This window comes from Odocoileus virginianus, chromosome 29 (assembly GCF_023699985.2).
Source record: "Odocoileus virginianus isolate 20LAN1187 ecotype Illinois chromosome 29, Ovbor_1.2, whole genome shotgun sequence".
In the NCBI taxonomy this organism is placed as follows: Eukaryota; Metazoa; Chordata; class Mammalia; order Artiodactyla; family Cervidae; genus Odocoileus; species Odocoileus virginianus.
This window is the reverse complement of record NC_069702.1, coordinates 1,158,095-1,177,858: the sequence shown is the minus strand read 5'-3', so window position 1 is coordinate 1,177,858 and position 19,764 is coordinate 1,158,095.

Sequence of the window (19,764 nt, the reverse complement as noted above, 5' to 3'; positions counted from 1 at the left end):
GTTTTCACAACATTGGCCATCAGGTTCTGCAAGACCCTGGGCTTCGTCACGGACGGCCATCCTGTACTCCCACGCTAGTTTCCAGGCGGCAGCAGACTAGGGGGCCCGGGGAGCCCACAGACGCACAGAGGGGAGGCGGCAGAGGTGAGCCCAGGGAGATCGGGAGGCCAGAGGTCACAGGGCAGACAGTCTGGGAAAGGGGAGGTCACGGCGGAGTTCAGAGCCGCGTAGCAGCGCCCCCTCCAGTGTTCTGCAAGAGGACTGATCAGTGTATGTGTTTGAGGGCAACACCAGAGGCTGCCAAAGGCCTTGAGGGGACAGTTCCCAGAGCCCTCGGAGGCGGGAGTGAGTGCCCTCTCCTACCAGCCAGGCTGAAAATTCTCATAGTTCACAGAACGCCGGGCAGAGCTCTTCAAAGGGTGTCGCCTCAACAATGGTAAATAATGAAACCTAGGGTAAACGATGCTCCCATCCTCCTAACAAATCTCATAAGCAGGAACAAAAGAGTCAAACTGTTTTCAATTAACTAAACTGCACCTCAAAACAGAGCTCAAGGATATTCACAGGAATTTAAAGATACCCAGCATCAAGTGAGTTAAAATAAGCAGTGTCTGGCAGCTAATAAAATGACTAAATATCCAAAGAAGTAGAAAAATATAACCCATGATGAGGGAAAAAGAAATCAATCAATCAAAACTGACTCAGAACTGACACAGATGTGTGAATGAACAGAAAATTCATTAAAACAATTATTATAACTGTATTCCATATGTTCAAATATCTGAGGAAAGATAGAATATGTTCAGTGGGGACATGGAAAATAATTTTAGAGAATCAAAATTCTAGAGCTGAAAACTAAATTGTCTGAGATGGAAAATACAGTAGATGGGATTCGTGGCACATTAAACATTGCAGAAGAAAATATTAGTAACCATGGAGACACTCCCCAAAATAAAAATTATAAACCCACCAATCCCAAGCTCAATGGACATCAAGCACAAAAAGTTAAACTATACCAAGACACATCATAATAAAATCACTTAAAACTGATAGTCCAGAGAAAATCTTAAAAATCAGACCCAACCCTGCAGGGCAGCATCTCAGAGGACTCTGACTCTAAGCCTGACAGACTCAAAAGGTGACTCTGCTTGTGATCCACGTGTGACAGGAACCAGAGAGCAAGGATGACTTTAGCCAAGCTTCCGAGAGGCCTTTAAACATACTAACTGCTCTGAGCAGATCATCTGGTATGGTTCGTTCTGAGTAAGCATTGATGGATACATGCTTATAAAGAACAAGTCTTTGATGTGGGCTGATCTTGAGTTTCTATTTGTTTGTAATCTAGATCCTGTTTTATATTTAGATACATGATTGCTTTGGTGACCTTTTATATAATATTTCTTTAATCTGCAGTTTGTGAACAGTCATTCGTGGACGCCAACGGCAAGAATAGCAAACACAGACTTGACACAGATATGGAACATGTTTCCCCATCCTTTTAGGGTAAGTCTGTCCAACCCACAAAAGTTTTCCTCTTTTCCCCTTGAAGGAGGATGATGGGGTTTGGCAGCACCTGGAGTGGAAGAGTTCTCTTTTCTTCTGGCGATGCCAAAAGAAATAGATGGCAGATGTGCCCAAAGGCTCAGGTGTTGCAGTATGAACCCCTCTCCATGCCCAAGGCCGCAGCTGAATTGACTTTGGCCTGCACGTGGCTTCTGGATGTGGGTCAGGGATCCAGGAGAGAGGCCACACGCTCTAAGTGCAAGCAGCTCCAGAAAGTCCAGATAAGGTAACCCTGCCAGGTCTCGCCTACTTGGGGCCCCATTTCTCTCCACACCCTGCCCCAGCTCTGCTTTCTCAAGCTATGGCCAAGGAGGAAAAAGAAAGAGCCACAGAAGGGCCTCCCAGGAGTAAGAGCCACATGCACTCCTGTTCACATGGGTTGGAAAGGTGCCCTGCTTTCTCCCCTGTTAACCACAGGGTCCAAGAACAACCTATAAACATTTTTATGAGTGTTTTTCTTTGGCCTCTCACAGGTCCCATTGATTTCTAGTTGAGAGTAGAGTCCCAAAACGAATCACTACCTATTTCGTTTTGATTCTTCCTTCCTTCCTTCATTTAGCAAATATTTTTTGAGAACTTAAGGGGAGTCAAGAATTCCATTGGGAATTTGAGGTGTGCAAAATCAGATATGTTCCTTTCCCTTGTGGAAATGGAGTGCAAGAGAAACGAATGAATGAAACTATTGCACAAGATGATATAAAATGGCAGCAGAGTCAGATACATTGCAAATATGTGTGGTGGCATGCAGGGGGGTGACCAAACATGAGTGGGGATAAGACCAATATGGTATATGTGCTTTTAAACCTATGAGTACTTGATAACACGTGGTTGTGACATTTCTGTGGCTCACATGGTTCATCTGAAACCTTGTAACATTTTGTGGTGTGATAACACGATAGCATACTGAGAAATTTGTAGTCAGAAGACCTGAGTTTGCATTCTAGCTGTCTGTTGGTTGTGTGCTGACAGACAAACTTTGAGCTCCTTTCTCCCTATAGTAAATAATACTGTCTGTTCCTCTTAACCCACAGATTTGTTGAAGAAACAAATAAGATGGCATTTGTAAAAGCATCTGTAAACTCTATGTAGTTACAGAAAGATTTGTTTCATCTTTATCGACGAGGTGTATATCCCCTGGCTTTGTTATTGTCGAGGGACATGTTGAGGTGATAAATTAGAGTTTTCTTTTCCAGATTGTAGGATACCAGTACCAACCCAGAGCCCTTTCAAGTGATTTTTGCCTTTCCTTTCTTTGGTCCATAAAATCTGGGAAGACTTGACTTGAGCGTGTGGTTCGAAACCAAAGAATGGGGAGGCTGGGGCCAAGTGCGGCCAGGGAGCTTCGAGACTGGGCGTCCTTTTGCAGCCTCACTGTCTGCCAGGAGGGCAGGGGCGAGGCCCCTGGTGCCGAGGAGAAGGCCTGAGACTGGGAGAGAAGGTGGAGGAGAGGAGGGGAGCATGAAACCCAGGCAGGTCCCAGCTGGGAAACAAAATGAATCAAACCAAAAGCACTGCTCACTCATAAATCAAAGGGAAACTCTCGGTGGGCAAGTCACCAGGGGCATGCTGGCCACCAGCCAGGGGAAAAACAGAAAGGCTTAGACTTCCACTAAAACACATCCCCAGAAGTGAACAGGGCCATTTTCCCTGATAAGAACATGGGGCCAGAGGGTAGTGCTGCCTTTGTCCACTCAGGAGCATCTCATTCATTCTAGTACATTCTACAGGGCAACTGCGTCTCTTCACATATGCCTTCAGCTCCAGGCATAACAGTTCATATGTACTGTGTGCTTAGTCACTCAGTCGTGCCTGACTCTTTGCGACCCAGGGACTGTAGCCCACCAGGCTCCTCTGTTCATGGGATTCTCCAGGAAAGAATACAGGGATAGGTTGCCATTCCCTTCAGAAGATCTTTCTGACCCAGGGATCAAACCCAGATCTCCTGTATTTCAGGCAGATTCTTTACCGTATGAGCTACAAGGAAGTACCTTAGACACGGTACTGGGTCTCCATCTGTACTTTGCATGGGTCCTACAATGGTTAAGAAAAGCCTTGGCCTCAGAGAATTATTTTAAATAGCACTATGATAACTTAATTACAGTAAGAGAATTTCTACAATCTCACAGGCTTACTAATTGCGTCCCTAATGTGTTTTGGTGAAGCCAATATTTATGATAGCCCTTTTCTGATAAAAACAAAAAGAGCTTCCCTGTAGCTCAAATGTTATAGAATCTGTCTGCAATGCAGAAGACCCAGGTTCGATCCCTGGGTTGGGAAGATCCTCTGGATGTGGGAATGGCAATCCTTTCCAGTATTCTTGCCTGGGGAATCACATGGACAGAGGAGCCCAGCGAGCTACAGTCTATGGGGTGGCAAAGAGTCGAACATGACTGAGCAGCTAACAGTATTACTTTTCTGACACAATGTTCGTTAACGGAGTGGGAATTCATAGAAAATGCTATTTCTTTTAATATATTTAGGTTATTCAATATAGGTTTGTTTATTTCGCCATTAAAATGGAAAGAGAAGGCCTGGCCTCTGGTGCTTGAGGCAGAGAAGCAGGCAAGCCCTCCCCGGATCATCATACTCTCTACCTACTTCATGCCTCTGATGCGCATCTTCTGAGCCTCATTCTCTCACCTCGCCAGCAATTGCCTTTCAGCAATGTTCTTTTTCACTTAAATCAGGCAGAGTTCCTTTTGGTTTCAAGCAACTAAGTACACTAAATGGATAAAAGACTCTTCAGTGGCTTGTGAATTAGCTGAATGGCATGCACGGATGCTAAGTCGCTTCAGTTGTGTCTGACTCTGTGCGACACTATGGACTGTAGCCTGCCAGGCTCCTCCGTCCCTGGAATTCTCCAAGCAAGAATACTGGAATGGGTTGCCATGCCCTCCTCCAGGGGATCTTCCTGATTCAGGGAGTGAACCCATGTCTCTTAAGTCTCCTGCATTGGCAGGCAGGTTCTTTACCACTAGCACCACCCGGGAAGCCCAGCTGGATGGCATAGAACCATCTAAATAAAGCAAACCTCCCTCTTCCGCTAGCAGCTTCTATCTGGGATCCTGATTCTCAGTGCATTAATAGCATGGCCTTTCCAGGACTCACATGATCCAGAAAGAGTTTTCTCTGTAATCACGGACACAGTGAGAAGGCCTCTTGGAATTGTAACCCGCACAGCTATGGGTCTGGGAAATATGGTTTTCTGACTATTTCCATCTAAGGCCTTAAGCCTGAGTCACCTTTGGGACTTATATGCAAAGGATCACTCTCCAGTCACAGGTTCAGGCATCTCATCTCTGGGATGGCTCAAAGGTGAAATTCGAAAGTTAGACTCAGAAGAAAAGTGTACCATGCCTTGGCGGGGCCTTTCCCACCCATATTTCAACTAAGGTATTAGGCCTTCCCCATCTGGTGCCATGATCCCAAATACATTAAGGATCTCTAGCTTACACCACTATAAACTTTTCTAGAACTACACATAAACACACACACACACACACACACACACATTTTATTTACATAGGGGGAAGGCAAAAGCCATCAGGATAGTTGCCCATATGTTCATTATGACTTGATTTAGCAGTAAGATTACAGGTGTTTTTTTTCTTTCTGTTTATCTATATTTCTTACTTTTTCAACAATAAACAGATTATATTTTGTGTAGTTAAAATTCAACAAGCATGAAGAAGAGGAAAGAGGAAAGATGGGGAGTTCAAATCCTGAAACCGAGAGTTAAGATTTATACATGAGCATAGCGCAGCCATAGAGACGCAGACACAGAGGATGAACTTGTGGAACGGTGGGAGAAGAGGGTGGGATGAACTGAAAGAGCAGCGCTGAAACATACATGTTACCATGTCAGCCAGTGGGGCTTGCCGAATGATACAGTGAGCTCAACCCAGTGCTCTGTGACTGCCTAGAGGGGTGGGCGGGAGTGAGAGGAGGAAGGGAGTTTCAGGAGGGAAAGTTCATGTGCACACCTGTGGCTGATTTACTTTGTTGTATGGCAGAAACCCAACACTACATTGCAAAGCAATTCTCCAATTTAAAAAAGTTTATTTGAAAAAGGAAAAGGAAAAAAAAAAAGATTTATACATGAGCACTAGATTAACATTAATGAGTCTCCTAAACCAATAAACTCAGCCAAAATCTTACTGTTTCATTTGTTGAGAACTTCAGAATTATAACAGGCTCAAAGTTGCCCTGGAATCACCCCCTTAATTATGCATCAACATTTCTCTCAAAAACATATTTTAATAAGCTTGTCTCTATTTTCATGCCAATAGTGTTGGCCTGAGTGTTTCCATTCTGTGGAGCTTCACTGAGGATTCTTGGAAGCATTATAAACAGTCATCACTATATCTCCCATAGAGAAGCCTTTTTTATTCTCTTTTCCACTCTTCAATAATCTGGTGAATCTTACAGGCCCTTTGTCCTCAGCTAGAAATCATTTATCATGTTGCAGAGCAACTAGCGACTCCTCACTCAAATCTAATGTTTGGAAACTGACCTGAACTTCAGGCCTCATTTTTCCTTCCATCCAAACTTCAGGGACTGCCTCAGATCACTGAAAGAGATTTTCTCCCTTCTTATTTCAAAGAAGTTTATAATCATTTGCCAAAGCTAATGGCTTCCCAAGTGGTGCTAGTGGTAAAGAATCCGCCTGCCAATGCAGGAGACACAAGAGAAGTCAGTTCGATTCCTAGTTTGGGAAGATCCCCTGGAGGAGGGCTTGGCAACCCACTCCAGTATTCTTGCCTGGAGAATCCTATGGACAGAGGAGCCAGGCGGGCTACAGTCCATAGGTTTGCACAGAGTTGGCCAGGACAAGCAACTTAGCATGCATGCCAAAGGAATGTGTCTATGATGGAAATGTATTATATTATAAATTCTCAGTCTAAATTTGCCTCATTGTTTGCAGAGACAAAAAAAAAATCAAGACACCAAATAAGCTGCTATTCTGTACTAAAGGAAAATCTAAAACCAGTCTCTACTGCTTGGCTCCATGTGGTTCTCAGGAGGAGAATGAAAAGTCCAGAAGAATACGTATCTATAGAAGGTGGCATGAGAAAAGGTAAATCACTTTTCATGGTTTCTTTTAAGCAGCAATAGTTAGATGGAGGAGGTATGAGAGGAGACTTGATTCAAATGTGGATGAAAATCCCACCATACATTAGCCTTATGATCTTGAAGAAACTACTTCATCTCTCTGCCCGGATTTTCTCATCTATAAAAAGGGAATTCTATTAAAATCCTTTTACATTGGCTAGTGTGGGATTTTATTTTAATTTTCGGTTTTTGCCTCTTTATATGGAATTCTGTGTAGAATCGGGTATCATGCTTGAAAATTATAAATTAGTATTGAAATTTAGGATGGTGGGCTTTTGAGCTTGTATATCATTGCTTCTTTATTTGAGGTACTGAAACATCTGTGTTAAAATTTTAAATGTGATATATTAAAAAGGGGGGAATTCTAATAGTATCTGTTTCATAGTTCTTTTCCCTTCTGCTTGCTTATACATCTTTGTTTTGTTCTGTTTTATTTTTAAGGATGCAGTAAGGTATATCACATAGAGTACCAGCACCATGTCTAGAACATAATTCTCAATACACCTTGGTCTTTCAGACTTTATCTGAGAAATACTTCCAGCCATTGTGGAGTAACAGGGACCAGATTTACCCTTCTACCTGGACAACCTAAAAATCAGACAAAGTCTATGAAGCAAAATTTTCCAGACATTGGACACAAGGCAACAAAAGACAATGATCCCTAAGAGATGAGAAACAAATGAACCTAGTCCCTTAATTTTCCCCAGCTTACTACCAAAGGAGAGTCTCCAGACCACAGAACAGAGATGGAGACCCCAGGTCCAACCTGGCAATCTCCCTGTATTAAGGAGACAGAGTTGAGAGTGTGGGGAGGCCAAGGAGTCTAGAGTTTCAGGGCAAAGTACTAAAGAGCTACACAGTGAGAACTCTGAAGAGTTCTGCTGCAGAAGGTCCTCCAGCATTCCCAGGTGAATACTGATCAGCACGTGCATGTAAGAAAAATTCCAGGAAAAGAATCACCTCAAAGTACTAGACCCCAAAGTAACAGACCCCAAAGATCATACTAGACCAGTAATAGCCCTTTATCGTACCAGCCAGAGTGATGGCTGTTGTTCAGTTGCTAAGTCGTGTCCAATTCAGCAACCCAATGGAGCGGGGCGCACTAGGCTTTCCTGTCTTTCACCGTCTCCTGGAGCTTGCTGAAACTCGTGTCCACAGAGTCAGTGATGCCATCCAACCATCTCATGCTCTGTCACTGCCTTATCCTCCTTCACCAGCCAGAGTGGAAAACCTCATAATTCATGGGCACTGGGTAGAGTATTGAGAAGAGTCTGGCCTCAGCAATGGGATAAAATTAGTCTTATACTAAAGACTGCTTTGGTATCACCTAACAAAGCATAAGAGCACTCCCCAGGAAGATCAAAAGGTTTGCCAAGTAACTTCGATAACATATCAGCTTTCTATTGCTGCATTTATAATTACCCCTAAAACGTACTGACTTAAAATAAAACCACACACTCTTATCTCACACAGTTCTGTGGGTCAGGAATCCAGAAGCAGCTTAGCTGAGTGATTCCAGCTCAAGCTTGCTCAAGAAGCTGTAGTCGAGCTATCAGCTAGGGCTGCAATATCTGAAGACCTGGCTGGACATGGAGGATCTAACTCTAAGTTGACCCATTCACATCCCCCTAGGCTGGAGGCCAACATTCCCTGCTCTGGCTGTTAGCAAGAGGACTCATCCCCTCACCACATGAATCTCTCCATAAGTTTACTTGACTGCCCTAATGACATGATAAGCTTATAGACAGACTAATAAGGAATACAAAAAAGAGGACATGGATTTTCTGTACAAAGAATGAAAAGAGGTGACATCACTAAAGATTCTATAGGTATTCAAAGAATAATAAGGAAATGCCATTAATAATACTATGACAACAAATTCAACAACATGGGTATAGTGGACAAATTCTTTAAAAGAAATAAACTATCAGTGTTCCCAGAGAAGAAACAGATAACCTGAAATCTATTATATCTATTAAAGAAAGAAAAAATAATGTCATGGCCAGTGGGATTTATTTCAGGGATGAAGATTGTCTCAATCAAGGTAATTCACCCAGTTTTAGAAACTAAAAACAAAAAGACAGATGATCATTTCAGTAGATAAACAAAGAAAATTTTTCAAAATCAAATGTCTATTCCTAATTAAAAAAAAAACCTCTCAGCAAACTAGATACAAGAGAAATTCCTCAACCTCATAAAGAACATCTATAGAAACCTATTTGTTCGGTAAAAGACTGGATGTTTTCCTCCAAGATCAGAAACAAGATAAACATATCCACTCACAACTTTTATTCAGCGGTTTTACTGGAGGTTCTTTCCAAAGTAATTAGGCAAGAAAGAGAAATAAATAGCATCCACATAGAAAATAAAGAGGTAAAATTATTTTTTTTTATTTTATTTATTTATTTTTATTAGTTGGAGGCTAATTACTTTACAATATTGTAGTGGTTTTTGTCATACATTGACATGAATCAACCATGGATTTACATGTATTCGCCATCCTGATCCCCCCTCCCACCTCCCTCTCTACCCGATCCCTCTGGGTCTTCCCAGTGCACCAGGCCCGAGCACTTGTCTCATGCACCCAATCTGGGCTGGTGATCTGTTTCACCCTAGATAATATACATGTTTCGATGCTGTTCCCTCAAAACATCCCACCCTCGCCTTCTCCCACAGAGTCCAAAAGTCTGTTCTGTACATCTGAGTCTCTTTTTCTGTTTCGCATATAGGGTTATCGTTACCATCTTTCTAAATTCCATATATATGTGTTAGTATACTGTAATGGTCTTTATCTTTCTGGCTTACTTCACTCTGTATGATGGGCTCCAGTTTCATCCATCTTATTAGAACTGATTCAAATGAATTCTTTTTAATGGCTGAGTAATATTCCATGGTGTATATGTACCACAGCTTCCTTATCCATTCGTCTGCTGATGGGCATCTAGGTTGCTTCCATGTCCTGGCTATTATAAACAGTACTGCGATGAACATTGGGGTGCACGTGTCTCTATCAGATCTGGTTTCCTCAGTGTGTATGCCCAGAAGTGGTATTGCTGGGTCATATGGAAGTTCTATTTCCAGTTTTTTAAGAAATCTCCACACTGTTCTCCATAGTGGCTGTACTAGTTTGCATTCCCACCAACAGTGTAAGAGGGTTCCCTTTTCTCCACACCCTCTCCAGCATTTATTGCTTGTAGACTTTTGGATAGCAGCCATCCTGACTGGCGTGTAATGAATGGTACCTCATTGTGGTTTTGATTTGCATTTCTCTGATAATGAGTGATGTTGAGCATCTTTTCATGTGTGTGTTAGCCATCTGTATGCCTTCTTTGGAGAAATGTCTGTTTAGTTCTTTGGCCCATTTTTTGATTGGGTCATTAATTTTTTTGGACTTGAGCTGCAGGAGTTGCTTGTTTATTTTTGAGATTAATCCTTTGTCTGTTGCTTCGTTTGCTATTATTTTCTCCCAATCTGAGGGCTGTCTTTTCACCTTGCTTATAGTTTCCTTTGTTGTGCAAAAGCTTTTAAGTTTCATTAGGTCCCATTTGTTTATTTTTGCTTTTATTTCCAATATTCTGGGATGTGGGTCATAGAGGATCCTGCTGTGATTTATGTCGGAGAGTGTTTTGCCTATGTTCTCCTCTAGGAGTTTTATAGTTTCTGGTCTTACATTTAGATCTTTAATCCATTTTGAGTTTATTTTTGTGTATGGTGTTAGAAAGTGTTCTAGTTTCATTCTTTTACAGGTGGTTGACCAGTTTTCCCAGCACCACTTGTTAAAGAGGTTGTCTTTTTTCCATTGTATATCCTTGCCTCCCTTGTTGAAGATAAGGTGTCCATAGGTTCGTGGATTTATCTCTTGGCTTTCTATTCTGTTCCATTGATCTATATTTCTGTCTTTGTGCCGGTACCATACTGTCTTGATGACTGTGGCTTTGTAGTATAGTCTGAAGTCAGGCAGGTTGATTCCTCCAGTTCCATTCTTCTTTCTAATGATTACTTTGGCTATTCGAGGTTTTTTGTATTTCCATACAAATTGTGAAATTATTTGTTCTAGTTCTGTGAAAAATACTGTTGGTAGCTTGATAGGGATTGCACTGAATCTATAGATTGCTTTGGGTAGTATAGCCATTTTGACAATATTGATTCTTCCAATCCATGAACACGGTATATTTCTCGATCTGTTTGTGTCCTCTTAAAGAGATAAAATTATTTTTAATTGCGGATGATGATTATGACTGTTTCTTTAAAAACATCCTGTGAATATCCTAACACTAATAAGTGGATTTTGTATGGTTGCAAGATTCAAGGTCAATATTCAAAAATCAGCTTTATTTCCAGATTCTATTAGCAAATAATTGGAAGTAGACATTTTAAAAAGTAGTATTTTCAGTAGCATCAAAGACTATAAGATACTTAGGGTTCATTGTGAAAAACTACATGTAAGATCTATGCATGAAAAATTGTGTAACATTGTTGAGAGAAATTTAAGAAAGACTTGAATAAATGGAGAAATATATCAGCTTCATGAGTCAGACACACATTATCAAGATGTTAATTCTCCTTCAATTAACCAACATAATCCCAATCAAATTTCCCAGATGGTTTTTTTTTGTCCCAATTTGCAAACTGATTCTAAAATTCACATAGAAACAACTTTTAGAAAGAAAAATAAATTTGGAAAACTTCTGCTATCTTGTTTTAAGACTTATTAAAAAGCTACAGTAATTAAAACAGTACGTTATTAATGTCCAAGTAAACAAAGATCAATGGAACAAAATAAGAGAGTACAGAAATAGACTCACACATGTATGGCCAACTGATTTTTTAAATGTGCAAGGGAAATTCAGTCTGGAAAAAATAGTATTTTCAACAGACATTTTTGGATCAAGTGGATATCCATGTGCCAAAAAAAATTAATTTGAATTCATACCACACCTCACACCAAATGCAGAAATTAATTCAAAATAGATCATAAACCCAAGTGTAAAGCCTAAAGCTAAAATTTCTAGAACACATAGGAGAAAATATTTGCAACCATGAGTTAGGCAAATGTTTCTTAGATAACATCAAAATCAAGAGCCTTAAAAAAATTAAAATGTACAACTTTTTTTATTTGCATCAAAATTAGGAATGTCTATGACTATGCCAAAGCCTTTGACTGTGTGGATCGCAATAAACTGTGGAAACTTCTGAAAGAGATGGGAATACCAGACCACCTGACCTGCCTCTTGAGAAACCTGTATGCAGGTCAGGAAGCAACAGTTAAAACTGGACATGGAACAACAGACTGGTTCCAAATAGGGACAGGAGTACGTCAAGGCTGTATATTTTTTGTCACCCTGATGATTTAACTTATATGCAGAGTACATCATGAGAAACGCTGGGCTGGAAGAAGCACAAGCTGGAATCAAGATTGCCAGGAGAAATATCAATAACCTCAGATATGCAGATGACACCACCCTTATGGCAGAAAGTGAAGAGAAACTAAAAAGCTTCTTGATGAAAATGAAAGAGGAGAGTGAAAAAGTTGGCTTAAAGCTCAACATTCAGAAAACTAAGATCATGGCATCCAGTCCCATCACTTCAAGGAAAATAGATGGGGAAACAGTGTAAGACTTTATTTTTGGGGGCTCCAAAATCACTGCAGATGGTGATTGCAGCCATGAAATTAAAAGACGCTTACTCCTTGGAAGAAAAGTGCTGACCAACCTAGATAGCATATTAAAAAGCAGAGACATTACTTTGCCAACAAAGGTCCATCTAGTCAAGGCTATCTATGGTTTTTCCAGTGGTCATGTCTGGATGTGAGAGTTGGACTGTGAGGAAAGCTGAGTGCCGAAAAATTGATGCTTTTGAACTGTGGTGTTGGAGAAGACTCTTGAGAGTCCCTTGGACTGCAAGGAGATCCAACCAGTCCATCCTAAAGGAGATCAGTCCTGGGTGTTCATTGGAAGGACTGATGCTGAAGCTGAAACTCCAATACTTGGGCCACCTGATGTGAAGAGTTGACTCATTGGAAAAGACCCTGATGCTGGGAGGGATTGGGGGCAGGAGGAGAAGGGGACGACAGAGGATGAGATGGCTGGATGGCTTCACCGACTCAATGGACATGAGTTTGAGTAAATTTCAAGAGTTGGTGATGGACAGGGAGGCCTGGCATGCTGCGATTCATGGGGTCACAAAGAGTCAGACATGACTGAGCAACTGAACTGAACTGATCCTTTGAATTATACTATTATGAGAATAAAAAGAAAATTCACAGATTAAGAGAAAATATTTGTAAATCATTTATTTGATAAAGAGTTTGCATCCATAATTTGTAAAGAATCTTCAAAATGAAATAGTAAAAAAAATAATCAATCAAATAAAAAGTGAACAAAAAGCCAAGAAACTTCATCAAAGAAGATACATGGATGCAATGAAAAGAAAGAAGAAAAGCATATCCTTAACATCATTTGTCATTAGTGAAATGTAAATTAAAAGCACAATAAGATACCATTACTACATACCTACTAGAATAAAAAAGACTGACTTAACAAGTGTTGGTAAGAGTGACAGAAACACTCATACACTGCTCAAGGAATGCAAGATGGTACAACATTTTGGAAAGTATTATGGTAGTTTTTAAAAAATTTAACCGTCCAGCTACCATATAACCCAGATATCTCATTCCTAAGTATTTACTCAAGAGAAATGAAAGCACTTGTACACAAATGTTCATAGCAGCATTACTTATAATAGCCCAAGACTAGAAACAATCCAGATGTCCAGTAAGTGAATGGATAAACAAATGGCAGTATATCCATATAATGGAATACTACTCAGCAATATTAAGGAATGCACTATTGATACACATAAAGAATGAATCTCAAAATAATTATATTGAGTTTAAAAAGCTAGACAAAAATAGAGGGAGATACTGTATGATTTCATTTATATAAAATTCTAGAAAGGTTAATGAATTTATGACAGAAAGCAGGTTAAGTAGTGGCCTGGGGTCATGGAGAGGGGTATGATGAAGGGATTATAAAGGAGCACTATTTGGATATTTGTAGATAACGTTTATTGTCTTGGTTGTGATGATAGTCTCATGGTGATGTATACATATCAAAAACTCAGCAAACTGTATACTTTAAATACCTTTGTTCATGGTTAATTATAACTCATTAAAGATTTTTTTTTAACTCAAATCTAATTTTTTTTAAAGTTTGTGAAATGATGATTGTGTACTTTATTCACTGTAGTTTTTATTTTTAACTGCAAAAAATTGAAAACAATCCATGCTATTAATAAAGTTCTAGATAAATATGCTATCCTATGGTGCATCCACACAATAAAATATAAGCAGTTATAAAAAATGAATGAAGAACATCTCTACGTACTGATATGGAAAGATCTCCAAGTTCCTCTGAGGAGGAAAAATGTAAACCCTCTCTCCCGTGAGTACTGAAGGGGGTGGCCTGGAGGCTCCAGAATCTAAGAACCTATATTTAATGCTTATTTAAAGATACCCATTGATTTGGGATCCTGAGTTTTGTCCTCTGCCATTTAAATTAAAAGTTTATATTTGCATATGTGTGTTTAAGTGGTGGAGAATAAAAATCTGTATTCATTACCAATATATTCAATATATTATATATTTGCTCATATATATAGATAAAGAATATCTATAGATATAGATATTCTGAAAAGATTCCAAAAAATGTAAAACCATGGAAGAGAAATAGGAAGATGGGAGAGTAAGTACAGCAAGGATATTTTTAAAATTAAATTTAAAATTTGTATCAAAACTTTTTGAATCTTTTTAAAAAATAGAAAAATTCTGCCTAGAGATAGAGGAAAAAGAGAATTTATAGTGATAGCTTTAAAAAGGTATATTTATTCAGATATCTGGGACTAAGACCTCAGAGCTTCCTCAAACAAGAGCAAGAAGTAAGTAAAATAACTAAACTTCAAAGTCGTAGACACTTTTTTGAGATTTCCCCCTGGTTTCTTAGACCCCTTACTGAATTTCACAAAGCTTATTTCTGTTTCAGTATTTTGATGTATCCTGCTGAATTTTTAGTCTTACAATACTTTCATAAAATGAATTAAAACTGTTAAAACTCCCTGTGTGCGGGTGCTGAGTCACCTCAGTCGTGTCCAACTCTTTGCAACCCATGGACTGTAGCCCACCAGGCTCCTCTGTTCATGGGTTTCTCCAGGCAAGAATATTGGAGTAGGTTGCGTGCCATCCTCCAGGGGATCTTCCCAACCCAGGAACTGAACCGGTATCTCTTACATCTCCTGCCCTGACAGGTGGATTCTTAACCATTAGCACCACCTGGGAAGCTCTAACAACTTCATAGTGTGTATTATATTTCTTTTTATTGTTATATTCCTAATAGACATGGACCAAATATTCAGGACATTAATCTGTTCCTCTCTTTTTCTGTTTTTCCCCCTCTTTCCAGCCCCTGTCCTCTTTTCTTTTTGGCAAATATTAAACAATCATTGTCAAAATTCACTGGCAGGCAAATAAGGACGTAAAATAATTGTTTTTTTTTTCAAACGATTGTTTCATGCCAGAATCCATATGAAAATGGTTGGTTAACTGTTGCTAATCTTATTAAATGAAAAAATAAAGGATATTGAAAGCACCACATACAAAAAATAAATTATTAAATCTCATTCATAGTACAATGAAATCTACACAATTCAGCTGAAAAACATTTGCCAGTGGATGGCTGCCTCATTGTGAGCAGATGTTGTTGCCTTCAAAGAATTTTTGACATCAATGGGTGAAGAGCTTTCCAAATATAATTTAAATATATATATATATCTATATTTATATATTACCCAACAATCCAGTGGTATAGACCCATTTTTTATCTGAGATTCAATTTCTTTTTGATTGCCTTGATCTCTCTAATAAGTTTCAAGTAATTGTGACCTTCATCATATCCCAAAACTGAAAGGATTTGGCAATAAATAAATAAAACTGATTGTTCTCTTCATTCACTCATCAGGGTTATTATGTGCTATTTGTCTGATTCTTTATTTCTTTGGCTTAAAATCTGTTTTATTGGAAAGACATGTGTGATGTAGAGAAACTTAGGCCAGGATTACTTCCTGGCAATCAACAACCAAAAATGAATACTAAACTTGTCGGTTGTTAAAGCCTTGAAGAGTATTTGGAGAAAAGAGTATTTCTTTCTCTGTCTTCATTTGCAATGGAAAATCAAAAGTGTATTCTAGAGGAATCATCTCCTACTGATATTTGTTTTTATTTTCTCTGTGAATCTAGTGGGGATTGCTGCATTTCAGCAGAGATGGACAGTACACTGAGTTTTGTAAAGGGACAATTTCTAGTTTAGTTTCTTAACTGGGTTTATACTTAATAAATAGCCCCCTCTTTTCTTTTAAGAAAACAAATATCATTGGCTTTTCCAAATGTAAGGGATCAAAACAGGTCACCAGCCCAGGTTGGATGCTTGAGACAAGTGCTCAGGGCTGGTGCAATGCGAAGAACCAGAGGGATCGGATGGGGAGGGAGACGAGAGGGGGGATCAGGATGGGGAACACGTGTAAATCCATGGCTAATTCATGTCAGTGTATGGCAAAAACCACTACAATATTGTAAAGTAATTAGCCTTCAACTAATAAAAATAAATGGAAAAAAAAAAGAGAGATCGTACAAGTTTATTTTGTACATGAGTTGTTTCTAAAACCTAGTTTCTCTAACTTGGTTCCAGAGCCAGCTTCGTGGGTGTGTGATCTGTCCGATTACACAGGCCCCTCCCCCTGAAGAGCCAAATGCTTGAATTAATAGTCTGCTCTCGCCATCTTAGAACTCAATAATTAGAACAAGGGACCTCACATTTTCATCTTGAGCTGAATCCCCCCAAATTTCATAGCAGACCTGCTCAGTTCATGTAAGCAACCATCAAAGTCCTAGTGAAAGAGTCTCCTGGGCCTTATGGAATATAATAGAGGACATTTATTGAGCATTAGGGGCTGTTGTAAGAACTTTATGGGTGTTAATTAATTGAAGCTTTAAAAAAAACCTCTACAAGGTAAGTGTGATCATTAACCTCATTTTACAGATGCAGAAATTGAAACACAGAGGTTAATGAAACAAATCACTCAGTCAGCAAGTTGAGGGGCCAGAATTAGATCCCAGACAGCCTGACTCCAGAGCCTGCTATGTTAAAAGTAGTGAGGCAGTTAAAAATCATTTCAGAATCACGTGGTTTCCATAACACAGTGCTCACCCCCAGAAACCTAGAGACCCAATCTTGTTTTGTGCCTCTATGTCCCATTTCCCTTGTTTCAGACTTTGTCTGGGTAACTGGTGTACTGTAGATATTTGGTTTAGTGGAATTTATAGGCTGCCCCCATTGCTTTGATCCGTGAAATGTCTCATCTTCAAGTACCTCCACAGACCTAAGGATCACATTCTGATTCTTCCGGAAAAATCCATACTACCTTCAATGCATTTGGGGTCTGTAAGGCTGACTTCCTAATTCATATATTTGCTAACCTAGAAGATATTCTTACTTTTTACTTATTTAAGGCAGACTCAGTTCTTTGGCTGAACTAAAAATGCATTTTGCCCCATAAAACTTGCTTCAGCGGGCTTCTAACTAGTTTGCCTTCTGTCAGCAATGGGGAATCCAGCTTCTGGATGCTAATATTTTTCAGGCAGGGAAGGTAATAAAACCTGGCAGTCATCAACAATGAATAAAAGCAAAGAAAGCAGAAAGGAATTCCCATTTTTTGAGACATGGCTACTCAAGGCCAAAACATCTATGTGGTAAGTGATTTATTTGAAAACATTTGATGGTGAAGAACATGGAAACCTGACGTGGTGCAGTCCATGGGGTCATGAAGAGTCGGACATGACTGAATGACTGAACTGAACTGAGTTTTAAACAAAGAATAACATAAATACCTTACTGGAGGGAAGATGACTGAAGGTGATTTTAAGGATTTCCAACATATGCCCAGAGAAGACAGTAAAAAGAGTTTAGCTTGGTGGCTATGAGCTCTATAGCTTGAAGAATTGGCTTTAAATCCTGCCTCTAGCACTTAAATCCTACGCACCCCAGTGGCTCAGAAGGTAAAGAATCTACCTGCAATACAAGAGACCTAGGTTCAATCCCTGGATCAGGAAGATCCTTTGGAAAGGGAATGACACCCACTCCAGTATTCTTGCCTGAGGAATCCCATGGACAGAGGAGCCTGGTAGGCTGCAATCCATGGGGTTGCAAAGAGTTGGACATGACTGACCAAATTTCCACTTTACTTTAGTTTTACTACTACTTAATAGAAAGTGTGATCTTGAGCAGGGTCTTCTTATACATAAAATGAACACCTACTATGTGCCAAGTGTTGTGCTAGATTCTGGATACATAGAATATAAAAGTGCTGGGGAAAAAACAACAACATGGAGCCTGCTTTTAAGACACCTCTATCTAGAGTGAGACTTCTGATAATACAATGATACTACTGATAATAGTAGAATACTACTATTGCACCTTCATACAGTGAATGTAGAAGACAGTGCATTCCAGCATCACTCAATTTTCCACCTCTCTGAGGACCTGGTCCGAGGGCCAATAGAATGATTTACATTAGGATGTCCATTTCTAACTTCTGAGTCTTCACTTCCAATTACAGATAGAGTGCACTCTTTCCATAAGCATTTCTAAGGAAAGGAGAGACTGCTTCCTTCCAATATGCTCTGCAAAATATTGACTATAGCTCCGTGATGATGTACCTCTAACCTGCCTGTTATTGTGTCTGGGCTCCCTCTGCAGGTCGCAGCTCCGGCATCCTGCAAAGATGGGAAGGTGCATCCTTTATTGGCAAGAGTCACTTTCCACTGAGTCCACAAGCTAAAGACAATGCTGTACTGTGGAAACATGCGTCACTTTTCATCAATGCCTAAAACATCCCCCATATATACACACTGTCTCTTAGCAACTTTGACTGTTATTATCGTTCAGTTACTAAATTGTGTTCAGCTCTTTAGCAACCTCATGGGCTGTAACCCTCCATGGCGCCACGGGATCTTCTCAATCCAGGGATCCAACTCATGTCTCCTGCATTGGCAGGAATATTCTTTACCACTGAGCCAGCTGGGAAGCCCAACAACTGTATATATGATACCCAATATTTGGTAGATGCGTACTCCCCAGAAATTTAAGGTACAGCATGAACACATGAAGTCTCGGAAAGACATCTCCCTGAAACATCTATTCACTCAAAGATCTGGGAGGGAAACATACATTTGGTACTTTTATATTCTTATGTTTATGAATTTGAGTTATCAAAATCTGACAGAAGGAGAGTAGAAAAATTAACAGATGTTGGACTTCCCTAGTAGCTCAGCTGGTAAAGAACCTGCCTACAATGCAGGAGACCCTGGTTCAATTCCCGGGTCAGGAAGATCCCCTAGAGATGGGGTAGCTACTCGCTCCAGTATTGTTGGGCTTCCTTGGTGGCTTAGATGGTAAAGAATCCACCTGCAATGCGGGAGACCTGGGTTTGATTCCTGGGATCTTCCTGGAAGATCCCCTGGAGGAGGACATGGCAACCCATTCCAGTATTCATGCCTGGAGAATCCTCATGAACAGAGGAGCCTGAGAAGCTACAGACCATGAGGTCTCAAGAGTTGGATGTGACTGAGCAACCAAGCAGGGCACAGCTCAGCAGCCGGATGAGTGAGCGTCCCTGGCGGCTCAGCACCAGGGAGAAGGAGGCGGCAATTCACTTTAGTATTTCTGCCTGGGAAACCCCATGGACAGAAGAGACAGCAGGCTACAGTCCACGGGGTCACAAAGGAGTCAGACACAACTTAGCGACTAAACAACAATGCCTTGATGTGTAGTGTTGGTTCTCTTCTGTTCAATCCAGTTTTCCAAATTTATAGACTTAATATAAGACATCATCCACTCACCAGAAGGACAAGTAGGAATTGTTTTGTGGCCCCTAAGGTAAACTTGGAGCTCTCAAAGTTTCATACTTTCAGCTACCTTTCCAGACTAGGCAAGCTTGATAGGGTAGAATCTCATGTTAATTTTTTCTTATGTTATTACATGT